The sequence below is a fragment of the Rana temporaria genome, chromosome 2, assembly GCF_905171775.1.
Source record: "Rana temporaria chromosome 2, aRanTem1.1, whole genome shotgun sequence".
Lineage (NCBI taxonomy): Eukaryota > Metazoa > Chordata > Amphibia > Anura > Ranidae > Rana > Rana temporaria.
The window spans coordinates 521,780,659-521,786,886 of record NC_053490.1 but is presented as its reverse complement, the minus strand read 5'-3'; the positions used below and the strand labels follow the sequence as shown (position 1 = coordinate 521,786,886).

At 46.6% G+C, this 6,228-nt stretch overlaps 1 protein-coding gene across 1 annotated transcript in view; it reads left to right on the top strand.

Moving 5' to 3' along the window:
- The first annotated feature begins 5,611 nt into the window (after window positions 1–5,611).
- Window positions 5,612–6,228, top strand: part of POU2F1 (POU class 2 homeobox 1) — a 219,110-nt gene continuing 218,493 nt past the window's right edge. The window contains exon 1 of the mRNA XM_040339081.1: window positions 5,612–5,682. The gene's annotated coding sequence lies outside the window, so the exon portion shown is untranslated. The remainder of the gene's footprint in view (window positions 5,683–6,228) is intronic.

Below are 6,228 nucleotides of genomic sequence, written 5' to 3'. Positions count from 1 at the left end.
AGATCCCCTATCCGTGTTCATCCGGTTCGCAGACGGATGGAAAAATAGGATTGTCTGTCCGCATGTGTGAAAGGGCCCTTACCAGTGGCGGTGCGTCCATAGAGGGCACAGGAGCGCCGCCCCTTCTCGCTCCTGCACCGCCACTGAAAAACAATACATAGATTCATGCATTGCATAAATCTATGTATTGTCGCCGCTGCCCACTATTCAGATGGCCGGCCCCCTGGTGAGCGCTGGCCATCTGAATAACGGCAGCTGGTTGGCTTTGGAAGTGTCTATCAGAGCCAGAGGGCACAGTGGCGACAATGGCATGGCACAGTGGCGACAATTGATGAGCACAGTGGCGACAATTGATGGGCACAGTGGCTGCTTTTGGCATGGCACAGTGGTTGCGTTTGGCATGGCACAGTGGTGACAATTGATGGGCACAGTGGTGACAATTGATGGGCACAGTGGCGACAATGGCATGGCACAGTAGCTGCGTTTGGCATGGCACAGTGGCGACAATTGATGGCACAGTGGCTGCTTTTGGCATGGCACAGTGGCGACAATTGGTGGGCACAGTGGCGACGATGGCATGGCACAGTGGCAACAATGGATGGCACAGTGGCTGCGTTTTATGGCATGGCACAGTGGCTGCGTTTGATGGCATGGCACAGTGGCGACAATTTTATGGCACAGTGGCGACAATTTGATGGGCACAGTGGCTGCGTTTGATGGGCACAGTGGCTGCGTTTGATGGGCACAGTGAGGCTGCAATTAAAGTTTTTTTTTTTTTCTTGTTTGTTTGCGCCCCCCCCAAAAAATGTTGAGCACCAGCCGCCACTGGCCCTTACAATCACTTTAAAGCTGAGTTAGACCCTCCTATCCTTTACAGCCAAGAAAGCTCTTCTTCTTCCTCTATCTGTTCTCTGGGCTCACATTGGTTGCCAGCGGAAATGCACATGCATGGATGGGCCCCGATAAGGAGACGGAGACCCCTCAAAAGGGTAAGCAGGGAAGGGGCCAATTTCAGAGGAGGGTACTTGGGGATAAATCACAGTCCACGCTAGGGGAGGACGGCCAAACACAACAGTGCGGTGACGTCACACCAATTTGTAGTTCAGCTGCACCCCCCCCCTCCATCCCCCATAGCTGAAGATCTGTACAGTTCAGTCACATCGAATGCGGCTTTTGAAATCATGTGACTTCACTTGAAATCATACGATTTCAAAGCCGCATGTCAGTGCAACTTCAGGTGCGACTTGGAAGACGTCTGTGCGACTTCGTGCACAGATGTCTATACAAGTCGCACCTGAACTTGCAAAAAATAGGGCAAGAACTACTTTCAAAATCGGTGCGATTTGACCGCTTCCATTGCAACTTGTCATCCAAATGGAAGCAATCGAATCGCATTAAATCGCATGATAGGCCACAACCAGGGACTTGCAGGCCTGAGGCTCGGGGGAAACACTGAAGGACACTGTGCACTATGCTCTTGATTCACTGATCTCTGGTGCAATGCTCTGCAGACTTCACTGCAAAAATTTAGCAAATGCACATTTTTTTAAATAACGCAATGTTATCGTATTTATTCATTTTTGTAAAAAAGGGACTAACCCTTTAGAGCAGTGGTGCCTAGTAACCTGCACCCTGAGGAGGGATGTCAATTCTCCCTGGCTCTGTGGGTCACCATCAGGCCCTTGGAAGCTGGGGAGAGCGCTACATTTTGGCACCCAACGTGGGGACCAACATCATTTTTGCTGTGGTTGCCCTTGGCAACGGACTGCAACTACACCGTGGGAAAGTGGCAAGTAACATCTTTATTCCCCAGAGACTGTGTTATTATCTTTGTGAACTGTGTGGGGAAAAACTAAGTGTCTTTTTGCTCTTGGGAGAGTGTCATCAGGCCCTTGGAAGTCGGGGAGATCGCTACACAATGATGGGACACTATTCCTCCCACTGATGCCAATGATGGGACACTATTCCTCCCACTGATGCCAATGATGGGACACTATTCCTCCCACTGATGCCAATGATGGGGCACTATTCCTCCCACTGATGCCAATGATGGGGCACTATTCCTCCCACTGATGCCAATGATGGGGCACTATTCCTCCCACTGATGCCAATGATGGGACACTATTCCTCCCACTGATACCAATGATGGGGCACTATTCCTCCCACTGATGCCAATGATGGGGCACTATTCCTCCCACTGACACCAATGTTGGGGCACTATTCCTCCCACTGATACCAATGATGGAGCACTATTCTCCCACTGATACCAATGATGGGACACTATTCCTCCCACTGATACCAATGACGGGACACTATTCCTCCCACTGATACCAATGATGGGACACTATTCCTCCCACTGATACTAATGATGGGACACTATTCCTCCCACTGATACCAATGATGGGGCACTATTCCTCCCACTGGTACCAATGATAGGACACTATTCCTCCCACTGATACCAATGATGGGGCACTATTCCTCCCACTGGTACCAATGATAAGACACTATTCCTCCCACTGATACCAATGATGGGACACTATTCCTCCCACTGATACCAATGATGGGACACTATTCCTCCCACTGATACCAATGATGAGGCATTATTCCTCCCACTGATACCAATGATGAGACACTATTCCTCCCACTGATACCAATGATGGGACACTATTCTAGTGTTGAGCAGAATACGCCATATTCGATTTCGCGATATATCTCGAATATATAGTCGAATATTCGAGATATATTCGCTAAATTCGAATATTCGTGTTCACTGTGTATTTCACAAGTTATGCACTTGCTTATTTATAATTTGCCCACATGTCTTGTCACTAGACATATTTTTTATTCTTGTAGAGCGACTCCATTTTCTGTCTTGTATTAATTTATGTTGTATAACATTTTTGAGTTGCTGCTGTAATTCTCCCCTTTTTTTAAGGTATGCGCAATTTTTTCCTTCTTACAAAAAAAAATAATATCAAACATACAAATATTCATAACAAAACAACCCAAAGCCCCCTCCTTTTGCATCAGAGACAATCAGAGTTCTCCTACCACAGTTATCGAAAATCGCAATCATTTCGCATTCGCATTAGCGAAAATTCGCTTTTTTTTTTTTTTTATATTCGGCAACATAAAAGATCGCCTCAGCTTAGCTACTCGGCCCAGGGTCTCTAATCATACCAGCAATGCTTTTAGACGTCGATAGGATTTGATCTGTTTTAAAAATAAAATTGAAAAAAATGCGAATATTCGGAATTGCGAAATTCATTGCGAAATTCGAAATATATCGCGAATACTCGAATATGCCATATTCGAGCCGAATATTCGCAATACGAATATTCGTGAGCAACACTACACTATTCCTCCCACTGGTACCAATGATAGGACACTATTCCTCCCACTGATACCAATGATGGGACACTATTCCTCCCACTGATACCAATGATGAGACACTAGTCATCCCACTGATACCAATGATGGGGCACTATTCCTCCCACTGACACCAATGGTGGGGCATTATTCCTCTCACTAGTACATGTTTAGATGTACTAGGGGGAGGAATTGTTTGCATTGTTTACTCCCACCGATGCCATGACCATTTCTACTTACACTGGCCAAAGTCCAGCCCCCCTAAAGTCTGAAGGACAGTAAAGTTTGGAGACGCCTGCTTTAACTACTTCAATACAGGGCATTTTCACCCCCTTCCTGACCAGGCCAATTTTCAGCTTTCAGCGCTTTCACACTATGAATGACAATTGCGCGGTCGTGTGATGTGATGTACCCAAATTACATTTTGATAATTTTCTCCCCCCACAAATAGAGCTTGCTTTTGGTGGTATTTGATCACCTCTGCGGTTTTTATTTTTTGCGCTATTAAACATAAATAGAGCGCCAATTTTGAAAAAAAAACCACAATATTTATTACTTTTTGGTATAATAAATATCCCAATTGTTTTTTTAAAAAACGATTTTTTTCCCCTCAGTTTAGGCCGATATGTATTCTTCTACATCAGGGGTGCCCAACCAGTGGCCCACTCTAAAATAGAGTGGGCTCTATAGAGTAGAGTGGGCTGCCATCCACCTGCTCCGCTCAGTGTGGCCCGCGACCGGTTACCAAGTCGCTTAGGTGGCCCTTGCTCTTCAAAAGGTTGGGCACCCCTGTTCTACATATTGCGCTCTCTCTACAATGCCGTCATATGACGGAGGCCCGGAGGGTTCCTGCCACGGTCATATTACAATGCCTTGGCAAGTGGTTAAAGTATATCTACATGGATGAAGTGGAGAGGGATTAGAACCTCTGTCAGCGGTGCAAATTCTAAAAAGGGTCCTGTGCGTTTTTGGGTCCGGGTGTGAATTCAGGCAAAAATTCGGACCTGAAACGGTGAACAGGAACGCACCAGACCCCAGGCTGGAAACCGTGGCCGCACATATGTGAACCCGGCCTAAATGCCTGTCGCCTTCTGTGTCCGTGTGAATGGTGCCTCACTCATCACTGCTTTTGCTTTAGGCCCCGTTCACACTAGGCGTAGCGGGAACACGCGCTCCCACCCACTTTTGTGTGTTTTTGTGCATTTGTTTGTGTGGGAGCTTCTTTGGCGCATTTCTCACACATAGACTTTTGGTCGGTGAGCCTCATGTGCTTTTTACTGTGCGTTTTAGCACATTTAGTGAGCGTTTTGTGACAAAATACATGTCTGCTAGCTGCGTTTGGGGTGCCATTAAAGATGAATTGTGCCCCATATATACCATTATTATTATTATATATATGACTATTATTACTTCATATCATTAAAGATAAATGGCACCCCATATACACCATTATTATTATTATATATGACTATTATTACCTCATGTTATTAAATGAATTGCACTGCATGGGCGACATGCATCGCAGTGCGTTTTTCACACGTTTCTGCGTTCGTTTATGGAAAGCACAGATATGACTGGAGCCTTATATTGGCTTTTTATAAGTTACAGGTGACTATGGAGCTGGAATGAACGGTTTAGTGTAATATATCATGTTTGGTGAGGTAAATAATACTTATTTTTTTTAAATAAAGGTGTATATATCAGACCAAAGAGGGTGACAACTGAGGAGGAATGAGGGATTTGGGTCCAACTAGGGGACACTTGTGAGAGGAATGATGAACTGTGATTTTATTCCATGTGAGGGGCAGCTGGGAGTTTATTAGTTTATATGTTTCACCGACCATGACAGGTTCTCTTTACACCGCTGAGCTTCCCTCAGCACCTGCCCAGCCCTCACCCACAGGTTGCACAATAGCAGCCCATTCTACCACCTGCCTCTCCCAGCGCGCATGCGCCTCAACCGTTTCCTAGTGACCTCACCTCCCCGCACAACAATCCTCCTCGGCTCGGCCCGTCCCCGCCCACCACCAGCACCACCACCTCCTCCTTTTCCCTCGGACACCTGCAGCCTCTGACTTGACAAGCCCAGGAGGAGGGGGCGTGGCTTCGCATTGTGCCTCTTGTCCGCGTTTCAATAAAGCACGTTGAGCGCAAAGAAAAAAAAAAAGAAGAAACATTAGCGTGAGGGGGGCCGGCGCGGGGGAGGGGGAGGGATCCTCGGCCGGGCGATTTTGGTTAAAATATTCAAAATGGCGGACGGAGGAGCAGCGAGTCAAGATGAGAGTTCAGCGGCAGCGCAGGCAGCAGCAGCAGGTAATCATTACCGCGTTTTACATATTCATATTCATCCGCACACCGGCGGCTTAGCATAATTTATTAGTAGTCCGCATTATTCTAATGACGGCGGCCGTGCGGGCGGGAGGGAGCAGAGGAGGGGGGAAGGTACCGGGACCAGAGCGGGGAGGCGAGACACACCGAGCCCGCTCTACTCCACCACCGGACAACCGGGGGGCCCCTGTGTGAGGGGGATAGAGAGTGAGGGGTGGGGGCCACACCGGGACACACCGAACAATGAGAGGGGGAGGGGAGAGAACCGGAGAATTACCCCCCCCCCCCCACCTCACCTATTATTTATTATCATATCTATTACCCCCCCCCCCCCCTTATTTATTACTAATGTCATATCAATAATATTATCATACCTATATATACACACCCCCACCTATTATCAATGTCACCTCATATCATACCTATAATATATATATATATATATATATATATATATATATATATATATATATATATATATATATATATATATATAATCTCTTACCTATTATATTATCTACCTATTATTAC